At 41.1% G+C, this 27,097-nt stretch overlaps 1 long non-coding RNA gene across 1 annotated transcript in view; it reads left to right on the top strand.

Annotated features, from left to right (window-relative positions):
• Nucleotides 1-1,154: 1,154 nt before the first annotated feature.
• Nucleotides 1,155-27,097, top strand: part of LOC121820207 (uncharacterized) — a 41,414-nt gene continuing 15,471 nt past the window's right edge. Inside the window, exons 1-2 of the long non-coding RNA XR_006060665.2 lie at nt 1,155-6,155; nt 6,570-6,624. This is a non-coding gene — a long non-coding RNA (uncharacterized LOC121820207). The remainder of the gene's footprint in view (nt 6,156-6,569; nt 6,625-27,097) is intronic.

Raw genomic sequence — 27,097 nt, 5'->3', positions numbered from 1 at the left:
GTGTGGTAGTTTGAGCATTCTTTGGCATTGCCTTTCTTTGGAATTGGAATGAAAACTGACCTTTTCCAATCCTGTGGCCACTGCTGAGTTTTCCAAATCTACTGGCATACTGAGTGCAGCACTTTATATTTAGCACTATATATTTAGTATGCACTAAATATAGTGCAGATAATTAGATTTTATCCATGAAAATATGAAGACACCACAATAGAATCCAGAGTAGAGTAGGTCCTTTACAGGTTTGATGTGGGCTCTCTGTATTTTCCTCATTTATTTTTGGAATGACATTCTTTTTTAAACAAAACAAACCCAAACATGTTATACAAAATTAAGTCATCATAGTAGAGGAAACCATTTCCTCATCTAAGGATAAGTTTGATAAGTAGTTTATTTTATCTCAGCTTTTCTAATTCTCACTGCATTGGTGATTAAACAGGGACCAAAAGATACATTCAGCTCGGAGTGGTCAAGGAGAGGTACCTATTTGACCATATCTACTATGGAGAAGATAAAGGGCAATCCTGGAACAAAATTCCTTTTCCTCATTCATTTAGGGCTTGATTCTTCCTGTGCATGGAAGTCACAACTATTATGTGTATCTAAAATCTGATTGGCCATAGTGGAAGGGTTGACCACTCTCAACAGCTCATTCCAGGCTGGTTTGTGGGAACTCCTTTAGAACTTTTTCTGAGAGATCATGCTTGGCAGAGTCTAGAACAGTAGGGCTCCAAACAGCTGTGAGTCAGGAGCCGCTAGTATTGGCACTTAACCATTTTTATTGATGGGCTTTATTGCTACTGGTATTTTTAACAAAATATTTTCTCTCCTGAAAAGGCCCAACTTATCCTTCAGTTTTATCTTTATAATTAACGCATATGCTTTTCCAAGATAGTTTCTTTGACTAAGGACTCAGATGGTTAGCGTGCAGCACTCATGAGAGGTATACTGTCTGTGCATAATGAAGCTTTTCCCTTGTTACCACGACCTCTCTTGTGCACTCATTGGTTTGTTTTGCCTGAATGCCTGGGGCAGAGGTCTGCAAACTCTGCCCTCAGAACTGGTAGGATTCCATAGAGATCTCTCATATGCTGTCAAGGAATATAAGATGGTTCCTGATCCCACTACCTACTCTTCTCATAACGGATCGAATTTTGTCTACTTTATGTACTTTACATATCAGACGACCATGTAGACTTCTGTTTGAATAAAAGGGCTCTGCTGCTGGAAGAGAAAATAAATTGGAAAGTACTGGCAGGGGGAAAATCCATCACTGCTATTGAAAAACAGCCTCCAATGTATATTCCATTAAGTGTGGATTAACATGACCAGTATTAAAGCATTTGAAGTACAACAGATTAATTTAATCAGTTTTGATATGTCATGGGTCGATCGAAGCAAAGAAAATAGGTTATTACTTTCTGTTCTTAGCAGGAAAGCCATTTTCCAATACTTTCCTTGTGAATTTGGGATGCTGGGAAGTCTAAGGGGTTTCAGGACAGAGAGACTTAGGAGACACTGATGTCCTGAGATGCTGCAGTGACCTAAAGAAGACTGAATCTATTTCCACAATGCTTACCGCACAGGGTAAGACATAGACACAGAGGGTGAATTGGGTGCCTCAAACTCTAAATTAGGTAAGCGTGAGTAGAATCATTCTTCCCTTTCTGAAGGATATGACATGGCTGAACCTCAGCGTGGCTGTCTTGACCACATCCATTAATCTGGATTTTATCAAGGCCGTTGGAGAAGCCCCTCAAGCACAAGCAGGTTCCCCTTCTCAACACAGTCTGACCGCGTTTTCTCCTTCCTCACTTAGCATTCTCCACCTGTCTCCTTGGTGCCTCCCAGCCCTTTGCTCTCTGCTGCTGCCCTTGTCTTGTATGTCTGAGATGAAGCCTCTAAGAGGGAACCCCCTCTGTTCTCATCTCCATCCAGCCGAGCACTCAGGGAGCCTGGCTGCCCTGGTTTGCCTGGAACAGAGTTTCTTACCGAGACCTGGAATTTTCAATGCTGAAATGAGGACGGTCCCAGCAAACCAGAGGGTTAGTTATCTCACCAGCTCCATACTCATCTTCTTCTTATCTTTGACAACTCACTACCTTGAAGACTCTGTCTTTGGGTCAAGAAAGCTCACCAAGAGCCTGCTTAAGAGGTTCTTTGTAGTAAATCCCTGAATTGTTGATCTCACCATTGAACTGTCCAGATTCTTCAGCTTATACCTGGTTCTACTCAAATGACGTCTCACTGCTGGCAGGTCCCATTTGTCTGCCTTGCTTCTGCTGAGACCTGCTAGATCTGAAGCTCCGGCCTTTAGATTCCTCTGACCCTGCATTCTTGTCAGTACTTCTGTGGCTGCAACTCCAGGTGATGATGCCTGGCTTGGCAAATCCTGGCTCCCCATGTCCATTTTGATGCCTGTGGGTATAGATGCTGTCTGTCAATGGCCAATGAATGGGTTTATGTGAGGAACAAATTGAAATTAAAAACAACCTTAATATTCAAATTCAGATAAATCTCTCTACTCTTAGCTGGAACTAAAGCCTACAAGATTCTGGAGCCCCAGCTAAATCATCAAAAGGGGATGTGATCTTCAGAAAAGTTTAGGCTGTTTTGGTTAACCTTAGTAACCTAAAAGTGGGCTTCCCAGGTGGCATTGGTGGTAAAGAACCCTGCCAATGAAGGAGACTCGAGACATGAGTTTGATCCCTGGGGAGGGAAGAGCCCTGGAGGAGGAAACGGCAACCTACTCCAGTATGCTTGCCTGGAGAATCCCATGGACAGAGGAGCCTGGCGGTTACAGCCTATGGGGCTGCAAAGACTCAGATACGACTGAGCACACAGCACACACACAATCTAAAAGCTATCTTCTGATCAGGTCATGGGAATGGTGGTAGTTTTCCAAAGATAAGTTCTCTGAGCTTTGCATAATGAGTCAAGTCTCAGTTTTGGTTGAAGTGGCACTGGGAACTGAGGAGCCCTCCAGGTGTTTAGTGACAAGGTTCTTACTTAGAGAGGACACAGATGAGGAATACTGCACTCTCACTGTCTCTCAGAAATAATTGCTGCAGCAGGTCATCCTTCATTCATTCATCCACTCAAGAATTATTTTTGAGCCAATGCAGGCACTGTTCTGGGCCCTGGAGGTATGGTGGTAACCGAAATAGACAAATTTCTTTGTCCTCATGTAGCTTATCAGTGAGGGAAAGAGGCAGACAATTAACAAACAAAGAAAGAAAATGCTCTTTTTTTGTGATCCAGTCGCTCAGTCATGTCCAACTCTGCAACCCCATGGACTGCAGCATACCAGGCCTCCCTGTCCTTCACTGCCTCTGGAGTTGGCTCTAACTCATGTCCATTGAGTGGGTAAAATGCTGTAGAGAAAAGTAAAGCTGGTAATGGAAAAGCATGAGGCTGGGGGAGGGCCTGCAGTTATAAAAGGGCAAAGGGCATTCTCAATGAGAAGGTGACATTGACGCGAAGACATGAAGGATGTGAAAGAGCTGATTGCATGGACATGGGTTGGTGGAGGGAGGATGTTTCCAGCAAAGGAGGGGTATCGAGGCCAGTGTGCTGGTCAGAGGGAGGAAGGGGGACTGAAGACAGCACTGCCTTGCTCTGACGCCCACCTGGCTGCAGACTGGCCCAACAAGCCCCCAGCCCATCTGGGTTGGGTGGTATGAGCAATACCCCTTTTCCTGGGCACTTCTCTTTGACCATTGTGGGCCATGGAGCACAGACTAGGCAATGGGCAACCTGGGTTTGAATCTCAGCCTTGTATCTAACTCACAAAACCCACGTGACCTCTCCAGGCCCAGATTTCCTCATCACAGGACAGAAGGCTGGGCCAGTAGATTTCCAGCTCCTCCCCTTCCCAGCACTGAAGTTCCCTGTTCTTTTAGAAGTACACCTTAAAATGACAGCATTTTATTTCATATGCTAATATGCCCTTTTCTAAACAATTTATTGTGGACATCCTTAATACCTACAACATACAAGTGAACAACAAAAGCAAGAGCTTTTGAGCTACAATGAACTATTTTGGATTTTGTTAGTAGTATTGGTATTATCGTTGGCACATTTATAGGAGAAGCTTGGTTAGATGAGGAAGAAGCAAAATTTAAGGAAATTCAATGAGACTATCATTTCCCTGTACAACCATTACGTTCTGTCACATTGATTAGTTTTGTTTTGTTTTTTTAAACCTCAAAACATGTGAGATAAAGTAGAGGAAAAAACAACACCAATGACTTTGACAGCTGAGGAAACTGACAGTGAGTAAATTTTAGGACAACATTCAACCAGTTAATGGCAGAAGCAATATTAGAACTGATGTCTCTTGGGTCTAAGTCTTATGATTTTTCTACCAAGTTGCAGTGAGAAGCACAGAGGCATTTAATGAGAATGTCGGCAGACATTGTCACTAAAATAACACCCTGTGACGAAGCTGATCCAGTCGACTGGCTTATGGCTCCTTGATTCTAGGCTGTGTGACTCCTTACTGAAATGTACTTTCTCCCGTCTTGGGTGACCTTCATTCCTCCCACCTGCAAACATGGATGGAACACCCAAATTTAGCACAGTCTGGAGGGGAAGACAGGATAAAATATCTGAAGTGCCAAGAGTGAGATGGGGGTTGTGTGCAGGGAAAACTTCTGGGGGAACCCGTAACAACTGCAGACTGAGAGATGGAGAAGGTTTCAGAGAAGATGACATTTCTGCTGGCTTGGCGGAGATGAGCAGGAGTCTGCCAGGCACAGGGAAGAGCAGACGGCACAGAGGCAGCATCACAGACAAATTATGTTTCTGGGGAAGTGCAGGGCACGTGGCACTCAGTGGGGATCCATCCTGGTAAGGCCCAGAGTAGGTTGTGTGTGGAAGGGGAGTGAGGCTTGAGAAAGCAACCGGAGAGAAGTGTCCTGAGATAAATGTCGAGTATTCTGTGTTTTAACATCTGGGAGGGGCCTCAAAATTCTCATGTCGCTTATGGGTGGGCAGTCTGGGTGTCCTGGTGTTTTCTCCTTCTCCCTGGGGTGTGAAGTGACCCTGAGGCATCTCTTCATTCCCTGCCCTCCTTTGCTCTCACATCATTTTCTTCCTCTGATCCTTAGGCTCCAAGTAGGTACATGCTTTTCTCTTCTCTGCCTTTCTCAAGAACGTTCCAATCCTTCTGAGAATGCTGGGATATCACAGATACATGCTTATTTCTAACTCAGTTTCTCTGAGTGCCAAAACCCGGGAGGGAGCATTGAGCCTGATGGGAGGCCTTCCTCATGTGGGCTTGATGTTCTGGAGGGACCCTTACCAAGGGCAGAGTGCCAAACGTGCCAGTCCTCCACCCGCTGTGCTCCATCAGGAGCTCCAGAGCCATTTTTTCTACAGAGAAGACTCTAAATCTCTGAACCTAGAAGAAACTACCTGCCCCTGGGCCGATAATATACTTTTCCAAGTGGGAAAGAAAAAAAAAACAAAAAACAATCATTCTTTTTAAATGGGGTAACATCTCTGGAATATATCATTCCCAAAATAAGATCCTCCAATTTGGAAAAATCTAGCTGAAATAAATGAAAATAACAGATGGAAGAGAAATAACAGAAGCTTTCCAAAGAACAGCAAGAGATATGACGGGGGGAATCATCTGTCTAGAAAATGGTACTCAGTTGTACTTTTGAAATTAAAGGTACATTGACTTCTGAAGAGATTGCGATGTTTCTCTTGACAGTTCCCGTTTACACATTACGTCCTTTCTGGGCCAAGGTTAGCGCGGGAGAGGTATGGTTTGCTTTGCTATTCCTGTGTCTCCCATTTGTGCACTCTCCATCTGTTCAAAGGTGTTAAGATCAACCGTTCTGGTCTCCTGGATAAAGGCTTGGGCTTTTGGCAGAGCACTGGATAAATACAGACTCATGCTGTTAGCATCGGGATGTTTAATAACAGATTTTTATGTCCTCTGAGGCTTGCCTGAGTGCAACCACGGGCAATCCGGGCCTCCTCGGCAGCCTGCTTGGGCCCACGACAGCAGGGCTGGGCCTCCCATCCCAGCTCAGCCGCGGGCGCCCAGCGCATGGCAACAGCACGCGCATCCTCCGCCAGCTCCTCCCACGGTCCTCCTCTGGAAGAATACAGCTCGGCTCCCCCACAGACAGAGGAGCCTACAGGTTACATAATTCATGACCCCATTCCTGCTCTTCCCTTAACTGTGAGCCCTGGCACACTGCCGACTTCCTGGGTTGCCTGCATACCCCTCGCCCGCACCCCCTTAAACTCCCTCCTGATGACCCAGGAAAGCCTTTGAGGGGTCCATGCACCCTCGGGCACTAGGTGGGGCTTTGCCCTTGGCTCGTCGGGCACCCTGTCCAGCTGCTGGCCCTTCCCTTGGGTTGCTGAGAGAGGCTGATACCTGGGAAGAAGGGAGAGAGTTGGTCAGACCATTGAGGTCTCCAGTCCCTATCCTATTGTGTCCCATCTAGAGAAGGCCACCTCTCACTTTAAGTTTAGGAAGAATAAGTCATGAGCCACTAGTCTTTTTCTCCTCCCCCCGCTGACTCTGTTGCCCGCTTTTCTTCCTCCAGCTCTCTGCACCCCTCCACAGACAAAGGCACTCCTGGCTGGAAATCTCTTCATTTGGTACGTATACACAATGGAGTATTACTCAGCCATTAAAAAGAATTCATTTGAATCAGTTCTGATGAGATGGATGAAACTGGAGCCAATTATACAGAGTGAAGTAAGCCAGAAAGAAAAACACCAATACAGTATACTAACACATATATATGGAATTTAGGAAGATGGCAATGATGACCCTGTATGCAAGACAGGAAAAAAGACACAGATGTGTATAACGGACTTTTGGACTCAGAGGGAGAGGGAGAGGGTGGGATGATTTGGGAGAATGGGAATTCTAACATGTATACTATCATGTAAGAATTGAATCGCCAGTCTATGTCTGATGCAGGGTGCAGCATGCTTGGGGCTGGTGCATGGGGATGACCCAGAGAGATGTTGTGGGGAGGGAGGTGGGAGGGGGGTTCATGTTTGGGAATGCATGTAAGAATTAAAGATTTTAAAATTTAAAAAATAAAAAACTAAAAAATAAATAAATAAATAAAATGCCCCTGTAGAAGGAGGAGAGAAAAGAGAAAGAGGGAGAATGGTGTCAGGACCATTTCAGCAGTCCAGTGTTTCCCGTGAGAACTTGCCCCTTACCGATTCCTAGATTTAGAAGATCCTACAGAGACAACCGCTTTTCAGTCCCAGAGGAGGTGTATTTGCACCTGAGCCCCCTGGTGTCCTGGAGAGAGCTTCTGAGAAGACTGGGGTGAGAGTCACTAGGGTGACATGGCCATCACCATTTATTTACTTCCCACTTCTTACAAAATAGGCATCAAGCAACTTCAGGGCAATTTTAAAATGGGGCAACTGGAGCATCTCCCTGAAATTTCCCTGTAATCTCTTCCAGAGTGAAAGCTGAAGGGCGGGTCCCAGAAACAAGGTGCTGTAGAACTTCTAGCTTTCCCCTGACTTCTTTTACAACTTTATAAGGTCTTAGAGCAACAAGTGATGTAGGTACATCCTCACTCCCCAGTGTCAGCTTCAGGTCCTGAGGTCCTTGTTCCCTAGTTACCATCTGAGGCAGGAAGTTACCCATCACTCAGCTCCCTGAAACGCCTTGGCTCTTTCTGCCCCATTCCTCACTGTCATAAAGGGGCGGGTGGTGGCTGGGAGAGAAGAAGGGCGAGGAGGAGGTGCTGAGAGATAGAAAGAACTGTGGCGTGGAGCAGAGTGGAGAAGAAGGAGACAGCTAATTGCCCCCTGGAAATTCCCAAGCAGACAAGCTGTTGGAGCAATAGTTTGGCATCGAGTCTGAGCGTTAGGCTGAAGCGGTACATCTGCTTGCCATCAAAGCTTCCCAGATCATTGCTTTTCTTTTTGTTCCCTCCAGCTGCTAGGAAAGAGCATGTTCTTTCCTTATAGTCTGCATCTTTGGAATTTGCCATCACTATTCTGCCTTCTGCAGCAACATTAACTCAACAAAGACAGCGGGCCAGGGTAACCAATCTTTTTCTGCAAGGAGATGAGAGAGACTTTGAAGAAGAGCAAACTCATGTCACTCTGTATGAGGAAGACTTTTTCCGCCTGACTCCATTTCTTGTTTTTCACATTGTTTTTTATCTTAATCATCAAAAACATCTGACAACATTGGACAGTTGCCTCCCTCGAGTTGTTGGTGGCCAGTTGTGTTTTCCTAATGAGGTCTATCCATCAGAGGTCAAATTCCTGTCTGGTTGATCCATGGAACCCAGGTCCTCGCTACTAAACTTCAAAAAGGATGTATCACCCATCCTCTGTGCCCCTTTACTCCCAGTCACAGCCCCTCGCTTCTACTTCTTAATGCATGGCTTCTCCCTTTGCCATTCTATTGAAACTGCTCCTTTAAAGATCACCCTTGGTCTCTGAATTGTAAACTGTTTTAATATCTGCTCTCTTTAACTCTCTGCAACACTGTCACTCCTTCCTAAAAATGTCCTTTCCCCCTTTTCAGAGCCTTTCTCTCTTCTCTACTTCCTGCCCTAGAAAGAGGGTTATCTCCTACAGCTTTATCTTCTTCCTTTCTTCTCTTCCCCTTGGTAATTCCATCCACACTATGATCTCCCCATTTACCTCTCTGTCTCCAGAGTTGAATCATGCCTCTTATGAAGCCAAGCATGCATGTGTGCGTGCATGCGAAGTCGCTTCAGTCGTGTCTGACTCATCGTGACCCTGTGGACTGTAGCCCAGCAGGCTCCTCTGTCCATGGGATTCTCCAAGTAAGAATACTGGAGTGGGTTGCCATTTCTTCTTCCAGGGGATCATCTGGACCCAGGGATCAAACCCACATCTGCTGTGGTTCCTGCATTGCAGGAAGATTCTTTACCACTGAGCCACTGGGGAATCTCCCTCCTCTGCTCATAAACATTTCTAAAATACTGTCTACCAAGCAACTCAAACTCATATTTCTAAATGAACTTGCCTACGTTTCTCCAGCTTCTCTATGTTCCCTATTTCCAAGGCATTCGGGACTATCACTGCAACCTTTAATCTACCTTTTTTTCCATTCCATTCCCACTTTCATTACCCAACTTAAGCACTTTATATCTGTTGTCCACATCATTGCAGTGATGAAGCTGATGTCCTTTCCTCCATGCTTTTCTCGACTCAGGCATCACCATAGTTTGCACACTACACGTAGGTCTTCCAAAATATGGCTCTGGTTATGCTTCTCTTCCTGTTCAGCAACCTTCGGTGATGGCTCTTCATTAACTCTCAAGTTAAATTTTGCCTTAGCTTTTAATACCCTTGATAAACTTGTCCCAGTCTACTGTTCCACTTTTATTTCCTACCACTCAACTATAGAGAGATTTTTCCTCTCTATAGTTTATATCTCAGGAGTGTTTGCATTTACCTTAAGATGCATGGCCATTAATGCTGTTTTAAATTATTTATTTGATTATTCTAGCATGTGAGTCTTCTCAAGTTTGGGACTATTGATTGTCAATTCTCATGATAACTGATCAAATTTTCTTGAGAATTTCAGTCTTTCTCCTGAGTAGAGTACCATCACTCTATTCAATCTATTCTTTCTGCATTTCCCCCAATAATTAAAATTCAGAATCTCACTTTTCCTTGAAGGATTCCATCTTTTCATGAAGTCTATGTTGATTATCCTATTCTACGTTCCATTGCAGAATACTCATTATGGTTAATACTGATAACTTGGTGTTATCACACTTCAACTTATTTTAAAACTATCGTGTATAAGTTACTTGTCCTGCCAAACTCCTAGAAATAGGGAAACCTGCCTTACACATTTTTTGAAATTCCTCCAGCATGTATTACACAGCCTTCCTTGCCTAGTACGTGTTTTGTTTGTTAGAGAAATGGAATTCATCTTGATTTTTCTTACCATACTTGGTTAACAATCAAAACTACCTTTATCCCCTTCTCTCTCACTCCTCCTCCGCCCCCTACCCCATTTATATATAAAACACAGACTGCTACCATATGGTGCCTTTCTAATCACATGCTCGTAGGAGAGGAAGAGACATGTTCTTATAGACTACCAATCCTTCAGCTGTATGAAACAATTCTAACTTAAGAGCAGATAGTTGATTTAAAGTTTTGTAGTTTCAGTCTTATTCTGAAAAGTGGGCTCTTGAACCTTCTTTACCAGGAGGTTGAGTGATGGACATGTATCATAAAGACTGTGTTAATGTAACTTTACAAAGATTTTAATATATAATGTCATTTAACAAACTGGAAAATCAAAAGCCCATGGTGGGTGAAAAGTGAAAGTGTTAGTCACTCAGTCGTGTCCAACTCTTGGTGACTCCATGGACTGCAGCCCACCAAACTACTCTGTCCATGGAATCCTCTAGGCAAGAATACTGGAGTAGATATCCACTCTCTTCTCCATGGGATCTTGCTGACCCAGGGACAAAACTTGAGTCTCCAGCATTGCAGGCAGATTCTTTACCATCTGAATCATGAGGGAAACCCTCATGGTGGGTGCAGGCTAAGTTGCTTCAGTCATGTCCGACTCTTTGCAACCCTGTGGACTGTAGCTCACCAGGCTCCTCTGTCCTTGGATTTCCCATGCAAGAATACTGGAGTGAGTTGCCATTTCCTTCTCCAGGATATCTTCCTGACTCAGGGATTGAACCTGAATCTCTTATATCTCCTGCATTGGCAGGCAGGTTCTTTACCACAAGTGCAACTGGGAACCATAGGTATAATTCTTGAAGGAACATTACTTTCTCTTAACTTTATTAAAGTAAATGATGTTACAAAAAAAAAAAAAGTTAGCTAGGTGATGAGTAAGAAATAACAGTGGGAGAAGCCAATAGGCAAAGTGTTCTATATAGTGAACCTATGATGTACTTCTGGTATCAAACAAGTGGAGTGGGCCTTCTGACACCTACAACTTCTCCTTTGTCCCACTTATGAAAACACAGACCTCTGGACAGAATACAAAAGGCAATTATTTGAAGACTCAGAAAAGTAACAGCAGTCAGGCAGGGGAGGGGAGTCAAAACTTTGAAAAACAGCCAGTACTGGTTGTTACTGGAAAGACCAGGGGTATAAAAATCATAGAGAAAATGAAAGAAACTTTAAAAGAAAAGAGTAGTGATAAACTTCTGGCTAGGCTGACAAAGGAAATATGAAAGACACTACAAATGATAGCAATCAGGAATAAAAGGGAAGCATTTAAAATATAATAAGTTCATAATACAGTTTATAATAAAGAAATCTTTGTGACATGGGGTTAGACAATGAGTTATTTATTGTTGTTGTTCAGTAGCTATGCTGTGTGAACTATTTCCAACCCCATGGATGGCAGCATGCCAGGCTTCCCTGTCCTTCACCATCTCCTGGAGTTTGCTCAATTCATGTCCAGTGAGTCAATGATGCTATCTGTCTCATTCTCTGTTGCCTCCTTCTCCTGTTGCCTTCAATCTTTCCCAGAATCAGGGTCTTTTTCAATAAGTCGGCTCTTCACATCAGGTGGCCAAATTATTGCAGCTTCAGCTTCAGCATCAGTCCTTCCAATGAATATTCAGGGTTGTTGTTGTTGTTGTGTTTTTTTTTTGTTTTGTTTTGTTTTTTTTTTAGAATTGACTGGTTTGATCTTGTAGTCCAAGGGTCTTGGACAACGGTCTTCTCCAGCACCACAGTTTGAAAGCATCAATTCTTTGACACTCAGCCATCTTTATGGTCCAACTCACATCTGTACATGACTACTGGAAAAACCATTGCTTTGACTATATGGACCTTTGTCAGAAAAGTGATGTCTCTTTTAAATATGCTGTTTAGGTTTGTCATAGCTTTTCTTTCAAGAGGCAAGTGTCTTTTAATCTCATGGATGCAGTCACCATCCACAGTGATTCTGAAACCCAAGAAAATAAAATCTGCCACTGTTTCCATTTTTTTCCCCATCTGTTTGCCATGAAGTGATGGGACCAGATGCCATGATCTTAGGTTTTTTTTTTTTTTTAAACTTTATTTTACTTTACAATACTGTATTGGTTTTGGCATACATCAACATGAATCCACCACGGGTGTACATGAGTTCCCAATCCTGAACACCCCTCCCACCTCCCTCCCCATACCATCTCTCTGGGTCATCCCAGTGCACCAGCCCCAAGCATCCTGTATCCTGTATTGAATCTAGACTGATGGTTCAATTCTTACTTGTTTCTTACATGTTTAAATGCCATTCTCCAAAATCATCCCACCCTCTCCCTCTCCCACAGAGTCCAAAATTCTGTTCTATACATCTGTGTCTCCTTGCTGTCTCGCATAGAGGGTTATCATTACCATCTTTCTAAATTCCATATATATGTGTTAGTATACTGTATTGGTGTTTTTCTTTCTGGCTTACTTCACTCTGTATAATAGGCTCCAGTTTCATCCACCTCATTAGAACTGATTGAAATGTATTCTTTTCAATGGCTGAGTAATATTCCATTGTGTATATGTACCACAGCTTTCTTATCCATTCATTTGCTGATGGACATCTAGGTTTCTTCCATGTTCTAGGTATTATAAACAGTGCTGCGATGAACATTGGGGTACACGTATCTCTTTCAATTCTTGTTTCCTCGGTGTGTATGCCCAGCAGTGGGATTGCTGGGTCCTAAGGCAGTTCTATTTCCAGTTTTTAAAGGAATCTCCACCACACTGTTCTCCATAGTGGCTGTACTAGTTTGCATTCCCACCAACAGTGTAAGAGGGTTCCCTTTTCTCCACACCCTCTCCAGCATTTATTGCTTGTAGACTTTTGGATCACAGCCATTCTGACTGGTGTGAAATGGTACCTCATTGTAGTCTTGATTTGCATTTCTCTGATAATGAGTGATGTTGAGCATCTTTTCATGTGTTTGTTAGCCATCTGTATGTCTTCTTTGGAGAAATGTCTATTTAGTTCTTTGGCCCATTTTTTGATTGGTTCATTTATTTTTCTGGAATTGACCTGCAGGAGTTGCTTATATATTTTTGAGATTAGTTGTTTGTCAGTTGCTTCATTTGCTATTATTTTCTCCCATTCCGAAGGCTGTCTTTTCACCTTGCTTATAGTTTCCTTTGTTGTGCAGAAGCTTTTAATTTTAATTAGATCCCCCCCCCCTTTTTTTTTTTACTTTTGCTTTTATTTCCAGTATTCTGGGAGGTGGGTCATAGAGGATCCTGCTGTGATGTATGTCAGAGAGTGTTTTGCCTTTGTTCTCCTCTAGGAGTTTTATAGTTTCTGGTCTTATGTTTAGATCTTTAATCCATTTTGAGTTTATTTTTGTGTATGGTGTTAGAAAGTGTTCTAGTTTCATTCTTTTACAAGTGGTTGACCAGTTTTCCCAGCACCACTTGTTAAAGAGATAGTCTTTACTCCATTGTATATTCTTGCCTCCTTTGTCAAAGATAAGGTGTCCATAGGTGTCTGGATTTATCTCTGGGCTTTCTATTTTGTTCCACTGATCTATATTTCTGTCTTTGTGCCAGTACCATACTGTCTTGATGACTGTGGCTTTGTAGTAGAGCCTGAAGTCAGGCAGGTTGATTCCTCCAGTTCCATTCTTCTTTCTCAAGATTGCTTTGGCTATTTGAGGTTTTTGTATTTCCATACAAATTGTGAAATTATTTGTTCTAGCTCTGTGAAAAATACCGCTGGTAGCTTGATAGGGATTGCATTGAATCTGTAGATTGCTTTAGGTCGTATATTCATTTTCACTATATTGATTCTTCTGATCCATGAACATGGTATATTTCTCCATCTATTAGTGTCCTCTTTGATTTCTTTCACTAGTGTTTTATAGTTTTCTATATATAGGTCTTTAGTTTCTTTAGGTAGATACATTCCTAAGTATTTTATTCTTTTCATTGCAATAGTGAATGGAATTGTTTCCTTAATTTCTTTTTCTACTTTCTCATTATTAGTGTATAGGAATGCAAGGGATTTCTCTGTGGTGATTTTATATCCTGAAACTTTACTATATTCCTTGATTAGCTCTAGTAATTTTCTGATGGAGTCTTTAGGGTTTTCTATGTAGAGGATCATGTCATCTGCAAACAGTGAGAGTTTTACTTCTTTTCCAATTTGGATTCCTTTTATTTCTTTTTCTGCTCTGATTGCTGTGGCCAAAACTTCCAGAACTATGTTGAATAGTAGTGGTGAAAGTGGGCACCCTTGTCTTGTTTCTGACTTTAGGGGAAATGCTTTCAATTTTTCACCATTGAGGATAATGTCTGCTGTGGGTTTGTCATATATAGCTTTTATTATGTTGAGGTATGTTCCTTCTATTCCTGCTTTCTGGAGAGTTTTTATCATACATGGATGTTGAGTTTTGTCAAAGGCCTTCTCTGCATCTATTGAGATAATCATATGGTTTTTATTTTTCAATTTGTTACTGTGGTGAATTACATTGATTGATTTGCGGATATTGAAGAATCCTTGCATCCCTGGGATAAAGCCCACTTGGTCATGGCGTATGATCTTTTTAATGTGTTGTTAGATTCTGATTGCTAGAATTTTGTTAAGGATTTTTGCGTCTATGTTCATCAGTGATATTGGCCTGTAGTTTTCTTTTTCTGTGGCATCTTTGTCAGGTTTTGGTATTAGGGTGATGGTGGACTCATAGAATGAGTTTGGAAGTTTACCTTCCTCTGCAATTTTCTGGAAGAGTTTGAGTAGGATAGGTATTAGCTCTTCTTGAAATTTTTGGTAGAATTCAGCTGTGAAGCCGTCTGGACCTGGGCTTTTGTTTGCTGGAAGATTTCTGATTACAGTTTCAATATCTGTGCTTGTGATGGGTCTGTTAAGATTTTCTATTTCTTCTTGGTTCAGTTTTGGAAAGTTGTACTTTTCTAAGAATTTGTCCATTTCTTCCATCCACGTTGTCCATTTTATTGGCATATGATTGGATCATAGTCTCTTACGATCCTTTGTATTTCTGAGTTGTCTGTTGTGATCTCTCCATTTTCATTTCTAATTTTATTGATTTGATTTTTCTCCCTTTGTTTCTTGATGAGTCTGGCTAATGGTTTGTCAATTTTATTTATCCTTTCAAAGAACCAGCTTTTGGCTTTGTTGAGTTTTGCTATGGTCTTTTTGTTTCTTTTGCATTTATTTCTGCCCTAATTTTTAAGATTTCTTTCCTTCTCCTAACCCTGGGGTTATCCATTTCTTCCTTTTCTAGTTGCTTTAGGTGTAGAGTTAGGTTATTTATTTGACTTTTTCTTGTTTCTTGAGGTACGCCTGTATTGCTATGAACTTTCCTCTTAGCACTGCTTTTATAGTGTCCCACAGGTTTTGGGTTGTTGTGTTTTTATTTTCATTCGCTTCTATGCATATTTCTATTTCTTTTTTGATTTCTTCTGTGATTTGTTGGTTATTTAGAAACGTGTGGTTCAGCCTCCATATGTGGGAATTTTTAATAGTTTTTCTCCTGTAATTGAGATGTAATTTTACTGAATTATGGTCAGAAAAGATGCTTGGAATGATTTCAATTTTTTGAATTTATCAAGGCTAGATTTATGGCCCAGGATGTGATCTATCCTGGAGAAGCTTCCATGAGCACTTGAGAAAAAGGTGAAATACATTGTTTTGGGGTGAAATGTCCTATAGATATCAATTAGGTCTAACTGGTCTATTGTATCATTTAAAGTTTGTGTTTCTTTGTTAATTTTCTGTTTAGTTGATCTATCCATAGGTGTGAGTGGGGTATTAAAGTCTCCCACTATTATTGTGTTATTGTTGATTTCCCCTTTCATACTTGTTAGTGTTTGTCTTACATATTGCGGTGCTCCTATGTTGGGTGCATATATATTTATAATTGTTATATCTTCTTCTTGGATTGATCCTTTGATCATTATGTAGTGTCCTTCTTTGTCTCTTTTCACAGCCTTTGTCTTAAAGTCTATTTTATCTGATATGAGTATTGCTACTCCTGCTTTCTTTTGGTCTCTATTTGCGTGGAATATGTTTTTCCAGCCCTTCACTTTCAGTCTGTATGTGTCCCCGGTTTTGAGGTGGGTCTCTTGTAGACAACATATATAGGGGTCTTGTTTTTGTATCCATTCAGCCAGTCTTTGTCTTTTGGTTGGGGCATTCAGCCCATTTACGTTTAAGGTAATTATTGATAAGTATGATCCCATTGCCATTTACTTTATTGTTTTGGATTCAGGTTTATATACCCTTTTTGTGTTTCCTGTCTAGAGAATATCCTTTAGCATTTGTTGGAGACCTTGTTTGGTGGTGCTGAATTCTCTCAGCTTTTGCTTGTCTGTAAAGCTTTTGATTTCTCCTTCATATTTGAATGAGATCCTTGCTGGGTACAGTAATCTGGGCTGTAGGTTATTTTCTTTTATCACTTTAAGTATGTCTTGCCATTCCCTCCTGGCCTGAAGAGTTTCTATTGAAAGACCAGCTGTTATCCTTATGGGAATCCCCTTGTGTGTTATTTGTTGTTTTTCCCTTGCTACTTTTAATATTTGTTCTTTGTGTTTGATCTTTGTTAACTTGATTAATATGTGTCTTGGGGTGTTTCGCCTCGGGTTTATCCTGTTTGGGATTCTCTGGATTTCTTGGACTTGGGTGATTATTTCCTTCCCCATTTTAGGGAAGTTTTCAACTATTATCTCCTCAAGGATTTTCTCATGATCTTTCTTTTTGTCTTCTTCTTCTGGGACTTCTATAATTCGAATGTTGGAGCATTTCATATTGTCCTGGAGGTCTCTGAGATTGTCCTCATTTCTTTTAATTTGTTTTTCTTTTTTCCTCTCTGATTCATTTATTTCTACCATTCTATCTTCTATTTCACTAATCCTATCTTCTGCCTCCATTATTCTACTATTTGTTGCCTCCAGAGTGTTTTTGATCTCATTTATTGCATTATTCATTATATATTGACTCTTTTTTATTTCTTCTAGGTCCTTGTTAAACCTTTCTTACATCTTCTCAATCCTTGTCTCCAGGCTATTTATCTGTGATTCCATTTTGATTTCAAGATCTTGGATCATTTTCACTATCATTATTTGGAATTCTTTATCAGGTAGATTCCCTATCTTTTCCTATTTTGTTTGGTTTGGTGGGCATTTATCCTGTTCCTTTATCTGCTGGATATTCCTCTGTCTCTTCATCTTGTTTATATTGCTGCGTTTGGGGTGGGCTTTCTGTATTCTAGCAGTTTGTGGAGTTCTCTTTATTATGGAATTTCCTCGCTGTGGGTGGGGTTGTAGGGGTCGCTTGTCAAGGTTTCTTGGTTAGGGAAGCTTGTGTTGGTGTTCTGGTGGGCGGAGCTGGATTTCTTCTCTCTGGAATGCAGTGAAGTGCCCAGTAATGAGGTATGAGATGTCAGTGGTTTTGGAGTAACTTTGAGCTGCCTGTATATTGAAGCTCAGGGTTGTGTTCCTGTGTTGCTGGAGAATTTGCGTGGTATGTCTTGCTCTGGAACTGTTGGCCCTTGGGTGGTGCTTGGTTTCAGTGTAGGTATGGAGGCGTTTGATGAGCTCCTGTCAATTAATGTTCCCTGGAGTCAGGAGTTCTCTGGTGTTCTCAGGATTTGGACTTAAGCCTCCTGCTTCTGGTTTTCAGTTTTATTTTTACAGTAGTCTCAAGACTTCTCCTTCTATTCAGCACCATTTATAAAACATCTAGGTTAAAGATGAAAAGTTTCTCCACAAGGAGGGACACCCAGAGAGGTTCACAGAGTTACATGGAGAAGAGAAGAGGGAGTGGGGAATTTAGAGGTGACCCAAATGAGATGAGGTGGAATCAAAAGAGGAGAGAGCAAGCTAGCCAGTAATCACTTCCTTATGTGCACTCCACAGTCTGGACCGCTCAGAGATGTTCACGGATTTATACAGAGAAGAGGAGAGGGAGGAAGGAGACAGAGTTAGCCAGGAGGATAAAAGAGGGGAATGAAAAGGAGAGAGACAGATCCCGCCAGTAATGAGTTCCCTAAGTGTTCTCCACCATGTGGAACACACAGAAATTCACAGATTTGGGTACAGAAGAGAAGGGGAAGGGAGGAGACAGAGGCGACCTGGTGGAGAAAAAGGAGAGTCCAAAGGGGAGAGAGCAGTCAAGCCAGTAATCTCACTCTCAAGTAAAAATGGGTACTGAAGATTGGGTTTTTGAAGGTACAAATTTGATAACAAATACCAAAAAGCAAAGATCAAAAATCTAGAGTAGAAGTTGGAGTTTCAAAAATACAATATTAAAGAAAAGAAGAAGAAGAAGAAGAAAAAACAAAGTCACAAGAATTATTATAAAATATATATATATATACAAAGTTTGCTTTAAAAATAGGGTCTTTTTTGAAAAGTAATAGTAGGTTATAAAAATGAAAATTAAAGGAGAAATAGAGGACTTAAAAATTAAAAAAATGTTTTAAAAAAAGAAAAAGAAAAGAAGAAAAAACAAACAAACAAAAAGAATGATCATAAAAATAGTGAAGATATATCTAGAACTTTCTCTAGTGTCGTTGTGGGCAGTGTGGGGTCAGTTTATTTTCAGATAGTTCCTTGGTCCGGCTTATATTTCTCAGGATCTATAGGTCCCTTCCTATGTAGTCGGAACTAACGACAGGGTTTTAATCTATCGCACCTGTCACTTCCAAGGCGGTTCCCTCTGTTTTAGCTTCTTCTGTTTGCTGGTCTCTTCAGTGTCTGATTTCTGCCCTGACACATGGGGGCTGGTGATGGACACATTTTTTAGGCTCACTTGTTCAGTCGTGCTGTGGGGAGGGAGGGATGCTGCAAACAAATAACACTGGCGTGTGCTCGCGGTGTCTCAGCCATGCTGGGCCTGCCCCCGCCCATGGCGCACACAGCTCAGGCTCTAGGTTGCTCCGCCGGGAACCTTCTGAGGCCGGCCCTGGGCTGCATGCACCTCCCAGGTCTAAGCTGCTCAGGCTCAGGCACTCAGGTAGTCCTCAGGGGAGCAGACTTGGTTGGGCCTGCGTTTTGTGCCCTTCCCAGGGCCGAGTAGCTCAGGTGTTTGGCGAGCGCAGTTGATGCAACTTATCGCCTCTCCCATTCCTGCTGCTCAGTTTTCTGGGTGTACAACTGGTACACCTTCTCAGGCAGATGATGACTGACCAGAACCCCAAGAAGTCTTAGTTAGCAAAGAAGCCTGCTTGCAGTTTGGCTGTTAATGTCTCTCTGGGGCTGCTATTGTCCCCTTCCAGCCCTTCCGGCTCTGGCTGCCTGTCACTGGAGGGGGATGGTCTGCAGCTGGCTAATTCTCAGTCCTTTGTTCTGTGCGCAGTCTTCACGGTGTCTTATGTTAGAGCTTTTTGCGCAGTAGCTATCCCACGGTCTGGTATGCTAGCCCAAGTTAATTCGCTCTGGTTACACTCTGGGCATTTGGGCCTGATCCTTAAAAAGCACTGCAGCGCGCACCTCCCTGCCCGGCCCCCACTTGCTAGTGGTGGATGCAGGCATCTGCACTGCTTCTCCGCTGGGGGAGTTACTGTTGGGCTCATAATCTGTGGGTTTTAATTATTTATTTTTCCTCCCTGTTATGTTGCCCTCTGTGCTTTCAAGGCTCGCCACAGACTCGGCAATGAGAGTGTTTCCTGGTGTTTGGAAACTTCTCTCTTTTTAAGACCCCCTTCCCTACCTCTTTTATCTCTTTTTTTTTGTCTTTTATATTTTTTCCTACCTGTTTTCAAAGACAATGAGCTGCTTTTCTGGGTGCCTGATGGCCTCTGCCTGCAATCAGAAATTGTTTTGTGGAATTTACTCAGGGTTGAAATGTTCTTTTGATGAATTTGTAGGGGAGAAAGTGGTCTCCCCATCCTATTCCTCCGCCATCTTAGGACCGCCTCCCCATCTTAGTTTTTTGAATGTTGATTTTTAAGTATGCTTTTTCTCTCTCCCCTTTCACCTTCATCTTTCTTTCTCTCTCCTCTTTCACCTTCATCTTTGTTTTCTTTGTTCTTTAGTTCCTCATTGTTTTTTGCCATTAGAGTCGTTCAGTTCAGTTCAGCCACTCAGTCGTGTCCAACTCTTTGTGACCTCATGGACTGTAGCACTCCAGGCCTCCCTGTCCATCACCAACTCCTGGAGTTTACCCATACTCATGTCCATTGAGTCAGTGATGCCATCCAGCCATCTCATCCTCTGTCATCCCCTTCTCCTCCCACCTTCAATCCTTCCCATCATCAGGGTCTTTTCCAGTGAGTCAGTTCTTCACATCAGGTGGCCAAAGTATTGGAGTTTCAGCTTCAGCATCAGTCCTTCCAATGGACACTCAGGACTGATTTCCTTTAGGATGAACTGGTTGGATCTCCTTGCAGTCCAAGGGACTCTCAAGAGTCTTCTCCAACACCACAGTTCAAAAGCATAAATTCTTCAGTGCTCAGCTTTCTTCACAGTCCAACTCTCACATCCATACATGACTACTGGAAAAACCATAGCCTTGACTTAGACGGACCTTTGTTGGCAAGGTAATGTCTCTGCTTTTTAATATGCTGTCTAGGTTGGTCATAACTTTCCTTCCAAGGAGTAAGCGTTTTTTAATTTCATGGCTACAACCACCATCTGCAGTGATTTTGGAGCCCCCCAAAATTAAGTCAGCCACTGTTTCCACCATTTCCCCATCTATTTGCTATGAAGTGATGAGATTAGATGCCATGATCTTCGTTTTCTGAATGTTGAGCTTTAAGGCAACTTTTTCACTCTCCTCTTTCACTTTCATCAAGAGTCTCTTTAGTTTTTCTTCACTTTCTGCCATAAGGGTGGTGTCATCTGCATATCTGAGGTTACTGATATTTCTCCCAGCAATCTTGATTCCAGCTGATCTATGGAGTACATACATACATGATGTACTCTGTATAGAAGTGACATAAGCAGGGTGACAATATACTGCCTTGATGTACTCCTTTTCCAGTTTTGAGCCAGTTCATTGTTCCTTATTTGATTCTAATTGTTGATTCCTGGCCTGCATACAGATTTCTCAGGAGACAGATAAGATGGTCTGGTATTCCTATCTCTAAGAATTTTCCAGTTTGTTGTGATCCACACTGTCAAAGGTCTTAGTGTAGTCAATGAAGCAGAAGAAGATGTTTTCTGGAATTCTCTTGCTTTTTCTATGTTCCAGTGGATGTTGGCAATTTGATCTCTGGTTCCTCTGCCTTTTATAAATCCAGCTTGTACATCTGGAAGTTCTTAGTTCATGTACTGCTGAAGACTAGCTTGAAGAATTTTGAGCATTACCTTGTTAGAATAGAAAATGAACACATTTGTCTGATAGTTTGAACATTCTTTGGCATTGCCTTTCTTTGGGACTGGAATGAAAACTGACCTTTCCCAGTTCTGTGACCACTGCTGCTTTCCAAATTTGCTGACGTATTAAGTGCAACCCTTTAACAGCATCAGTTTTTAGGATTTGAAATAGCTCAGCTGGAATTCTGTCACCTCCACTAGCTTTGTTCATAGTGATGCTTCCTAAGTCTCTCTTGACTTCACACTCCAGGATGTCTGACTCTAGGTGAGTGACCACACCATTGTTGTTATCATGAAGACCTTTTTATTTAACAATAAAATTGATAAATTTGATTTCTTTGAAATTAAAAGCTTTGGTTTTTCAAAGGACACTAGTAAAGAAATGAAAATACTAGCCATATGTTAAGGGAAAATATTTTCAGAGTATATATCTGTTGAAGTGCATGTAAGCCAAATATATAACCAATTCTCAAAACTCGACAATAAAAAGTGAATATGTTAATAAGAAATGGGAAAAGGAGTTGAAAATATATTTTTAACACAGAAGATATATGGGTGGCATTTAAGGACCTGAAAAGATCATTCAATCTTGTTAGTTATTAAGATAAGTCAATTTAAACCATGATGAGAGACCACCATACAATTACTGAAATAAGAAAGAAAAACAAACAAAAACTAACCTGATAAAGCCAAATGCTGGTGAGGCTGAAGAGCAATTTGAGTTCTCATACATTGATTGTAGAAATACAAAATGGTAGGGCTTCTTTGATAAACATTATGATGTTTTTATGAACTAAACATACACTTAGCATATGACAGTAATCTCACTCCTAATTTACTAAAGATAAATAAAAATATTTCACACAAAAACTTAGAGATGAGTTTTTATTACAGCTTCATTCATAACTTAGTCTCCAAACTGTGGACAGCCCAAGTATCCTCCAAGTGGTTTTATTAGTTTTATTTTATTTATTAGTTTATCCCAGTCCTGTTATAACAAAGTACTATAAACTGGATGACTTAAAACAACAGAAATTTCTTTTCTGACAGTTCTGGAAGCTAGAAGACAAAAACCAAGGGGTTGGCAGGGTCATATCCCCTTTGAAGGCTCTAGGGAATAGTCCTTAGGAGAAGGTGATGGCACCCCACTCCAGTACTCTTGCCTGGAAAATCCCATGGACAGAGGAGCCTGGAAGACTGCAGTCCATGGGGTCGCTAAGAGTCGGACACGACTGAGCTACTTCACTTTCACTTTTCACTTTCATGCATTGGAGAAGGAAATGGCAACCCACTCCAGTGTTCTTGCTTGGAGAATCCCAGGGATGGGGGAGCCTGGTGGGCTGCTGTCATTGGGGTCGCACAGAGTTGGACACGACTGAAGGGACTTTGCAGCAGCAGCAGCAACATCAGGGAAAAGTCCTTACTTGTCTCTTCTCAGCCTCTGGTGGCACTCAGCAATAATCCTTGATGTTCCTTGGCTTGTAGATGCTTCTCCCATAGGTCATCTCCATTTTCACATAGCCTTCCTCCCCATGTCTCTCCCATGTCTCTGTATTCAAACCTCTCTTTCCCTTTTCTTATAGAGATGACAGTTATTGAATTTAGGTTCTACTCTAAAGTGTGTAGTCTCATTTTAACTTGACTCATCTGCCCAGCCCCTAGTTTCAAATAAGATCACACTCACGGGTAATGGGACATTTTTGGAGACATAAGTCCACATGTTAAACTGAGGATGGGATAAATACACTGTAGTGTAATATCCAATTCTGGAATATTACTCAGAAATAAAAATGAGTGAGCTATTTATACATGCAGCAACATGAATGAATCAGAAATGCATTGTAGTAATGAAAAAAGCTACATATCGCATGATTGCATTTATATGATATTTTGGAAAATGTAAAGTGACAGAGAGGGAGAACAGACCAGTAGTTGCCATAGGTTAGAGAAAAGAGGGAGGGTTCGATCACAAAGGGGCAGCATGAGGAAACATTTACAGGGAAGTTTTTGGTTTCCTGGTTGGGTTGAACGTTACATGACTCTGTGTGTTTGTTAAAATCCATAAACCACCTACCAAAAAGAATAAATTAAAAATACATTAAAAATAAAAAGCATACCTGGCTGTTAATTGGACTTATTTTGATGACTTTTTGCAATATATGCAAATATCAAATCTTCTGTTGTATATCTGATACTAACAATGTTATATGGCATGTATCTCAATTAAAGGAAATAGAAAGCATAAGGACAGAGTTTGGAGAGTACAGAAAGCCAGATGCTCAAGGAGGATCACAGATGCAGTGAGACAGAGACTGCTATAAAGGATGGAACTGTAAGGAAAGAGAGTAGTGTAAGAAATACCTTTTTATAAATCTTGTTGATGCTGTGAAATATGTTTTCTGCCTCTCTATTAAAAGAAAAGTTCAGTTGGGATGTATGCTATTCATCAGTGCCTTTGGAATTACATTTTTGTTTGATTGTTTTTGGAATTAAACAATTTTGAGTCTGGCCTTAAGAGCAAGTTTATTATTGGTTATAAAGTAATCAGGGGCCTAAATGAGTTGAGGCACTTTTTCATGTCAGTTATTTTCAAATGTGACGCACAGCTTCACCCCTGGAATGTTGAGCTAGGATGAGCTTCCTACATACAAGAGCACAAGATATACCATCTATATATACACATTTTCAAAAATTACTTCCACGTGTATTTAGACCATCAAGAAAAGAACCAAAATCCAACATATAAGCCAGGCAATTTCTTGGCTTAAAAGAATCTGCAGAGTGAACCTCAATAATTATAAATGTAAGGATTTATAATGTTTGAAAGTGTCTAACACTTTAGTGCGATTTTAAAACCTTTGAAAGAAAAGTTACATAATGTAAAATTATAATTTAGTAGAACAAAATTTTTAAATTTTATGTTTAAATTCATGAATACCAAGAATTAAAATGTGGTCGTGTAGGAGAGGGGCTGTGGGAGAAGAGAAGCAGCAGCAGGCAAACACTTTCACTCTTGACTTGGGCAACCTTAGAAATAATGGGTAGGCAATTTCTGTTCTGCTAAAATATATTCTCCCTTCTTCCTTACTAAGGAAAACCCAGTTTTGTTCAGACTGACAAAGTACCCAGATAAAAATCCTCTTTCCTAGCCTCCTTGCAGAGAGAAGTAGCATGTGACAGAGTTCTAGGCAGTGAAACAGAAGGGGGAGTTGACTGAGGTTCTGGGCGAGTTTCACTACACAGATCTAGACAATGCCTCTTTCTTCCTGTGTGCTCCTTCTCTGTTTTCTCTTCCTCCTCCTTCTTTCCTTGCTCCTTCCCCCATTTTTCTTTCCATTTGGAATGTGGTTGGGAGGTCAAAGATATAACCATCCTTTGGGACACTGATAGCTTTGTGGGATGAAAGTTTATGCTTAGGATGACGAAACAGAGAGAGAGGAGGAGCCTGAAATAGGGGGACCCTGGGGAGCAGCTGCACAAGTTCTCAGCGTTCTGACTTTCTGTTTCATGAGAACAGTGAGTCCCAGTCTGGATGATTTTGTATTTCAGTAACTAACTCAATCCCTAATGAACAATGTTTTTGAATGCATAAATCTAACCAATATGAGAGTCTTAAGTAAAATATATATTTACCCACTACCAAAGAAGATAAAGGCAGAAAAATGTTTTCTGAATAGCAAAAAAACAGAAATCATCTTCAGAGAACCTAAAAATAAAAGTGATAAAATGATAAAAAATAAGTCCACATAGATCATGTATGACAACAGAGAACAAAGATTAAAGTAAAATAAAACTCACTATAATCTGTTTATAAGAGTTGTTTCTCAGTTAAGAATGAACAGAAAAGTTAAAATCTTTTTCAAATATCAGGGACACAACAGCAAAGCATATGTGGCAGAATTAACACCAGACAGACAGAAATTGAGGCACAAACATTAAGACAGAGTTCCTTAGTTTTGATAAAATACACATTAATTATGAAAATGTTCTTTTAAGAGACATTTATCTAAACTAAACACATTAATTAAAATTTATTAGAAGGAAAAAGATGAATTGATTGAAAAGTCTTGTGAAGGTCTTTAACATAATCTTCAAAGATCTTGGAGATAAAAAACAAATAATGGCATAGAAAATTTCAATATATACTTGAGATTGAAATAATGATTTATATTATGCTAAGAATGTATGTTCTTTTTGAGGGTTGAGTGCATTTTCAAAACTCAAAAATTTTAAGATCTTAGGTTATATATTATATATTTATATATATATACATATATATGTATATATCTTAGGTTACCACTGACTTTTATACAGTGGGAAAGCACAAAACTTGAGTTGTGTGGCACTGCAAACCATATTTTGATGATCTGGGAAATGTTCCTAATATTATGGAAACACAATGGTGTGAAAAATGTACAGTTCAAAATTATGTATCTTATGCAAATTTTTTTAATGTGAAGAAGAAATAGTACAATTTTCACAGTGGCTACCTTTTGTGAAATTCGAGGAAATATAACTTCTGTACTTCTGAGCTTTATGAATTTTCTACCAGTGAGTAGGTACTATATTTAGAATACATGAAAAACAGTCATCCGTCATAACAACAGAAAACCAAACTGAATGTACAGCAAGAACTAATCTCTTCAGCATGTGTCTGTGTATAAATTTATGGACACGAAAGTTTGAAAGAAATATGCTGAAGTATTAGCAGTGGTTATCTCAGAGCTATGGGATTTATATGTTTCAACACTTTCCAAATTTTCTGCAATGAATATCCATTATTCCTCTAATTGGGGGAAAAAATAAAAATTAAGCAGTCATTGGAAGCCCCCTTCTCAGAATGGCATAGAGGTTCATGCTTCAGAGCACACTGTCTTTCCAAATATATGGCAATTTAAGCTTAAACATTCTTTAAAGGAGCATAGAAAAAAATAGCTGGGGTTAAAAAACAATAGCGATTTAATGTGCTGAGTGGAGTTGACCTATAGCTCTGTAAGCCAGAAGAGGGGATCCATGGCTGAGAGTTTAACTTTGGTGGGAACTAACATCTAAATGTGTTCCCTATGAGACTAGCCCGAACAACAACAATGATAAGGCAAGCCATGTAAACCACATTCATTGATTAGAGCCTATGGCACCACCCACTCCCCAGGCCCCGAGAGAGGCATCTGGACACATGGATCCTGATCAGCCTAGGATCTATGAGGACCTACTGCCTAGACCTGTAGTAATGGGAGCAAGGATGGACGAGGACAAAATGACTACCACATGTCCAAGGAATAAGCTGGGTGGTCAGCTGGACTGGAGGTTGGATCTGGGATAGCCCTGGTATCACCATGGATTAGGAGCCCAGAAATGTCGTCTTTAGAACTAGCTCAATGGTGACCGGTGTGCTGAGAAGGAGGCAGGGAGAATCAAAAGTTCCAGACAGAAGTGGAAGGGTGGTCAATAAGTGAGGAGGAGAAAGAAAGAGATATAGGGAGAAAAAAGAAAGATTGAGAGAGAAGGGGGAGAGAGAATAACAGATAACTTCTCACTCAAAATTCCTAAATACATGCTGCTGCTGCTGCTGCTGCTGCTAAGTTGCTTCAGTCGTGTCCGACTCTGTGCGACCCCAGAGATGGCAGCCCACTAGGCTCCCCTGTCCCTGGGATTCTCCAGGCAAAAACACTGGAGTGGGTTGCCATTTCCTTCTCCAATGCATGAAAATGAAAGTGAAGTCGCTCGGTCATGTCCGACCCTCAGCGACCCCATGGACTGCAGCCTTCCAGGCTCCTTTGGCCATGGGATTTTCCAGGCAAGAGTACTGGAGTGGGGTGCCATTGCCTTCTAGAAAGACCCA

This window comes from Ovis aries, chromosome 8 (assembly GCF_016772045.2).
Source record: "Ovis aries strain OAR_USU_Benz2616 breed Rambouillet chromosome 8, ARS-UI_Ramb_v3.0, whole genome shotgun sequence".
In the NCBI taxonomy this organism is placed as follows: domain Eukaryota; kingdom Metazoa; phylum Chordata; class Mammalia; order Artiodactyla; family Bovidae; genus Ovis; species Ovis aries.
The sequence above is the reverse complement of the archived record's forward strand: the minus strand, read 5'-3'. Positions and strand labels throughout refer to the sequence as shown.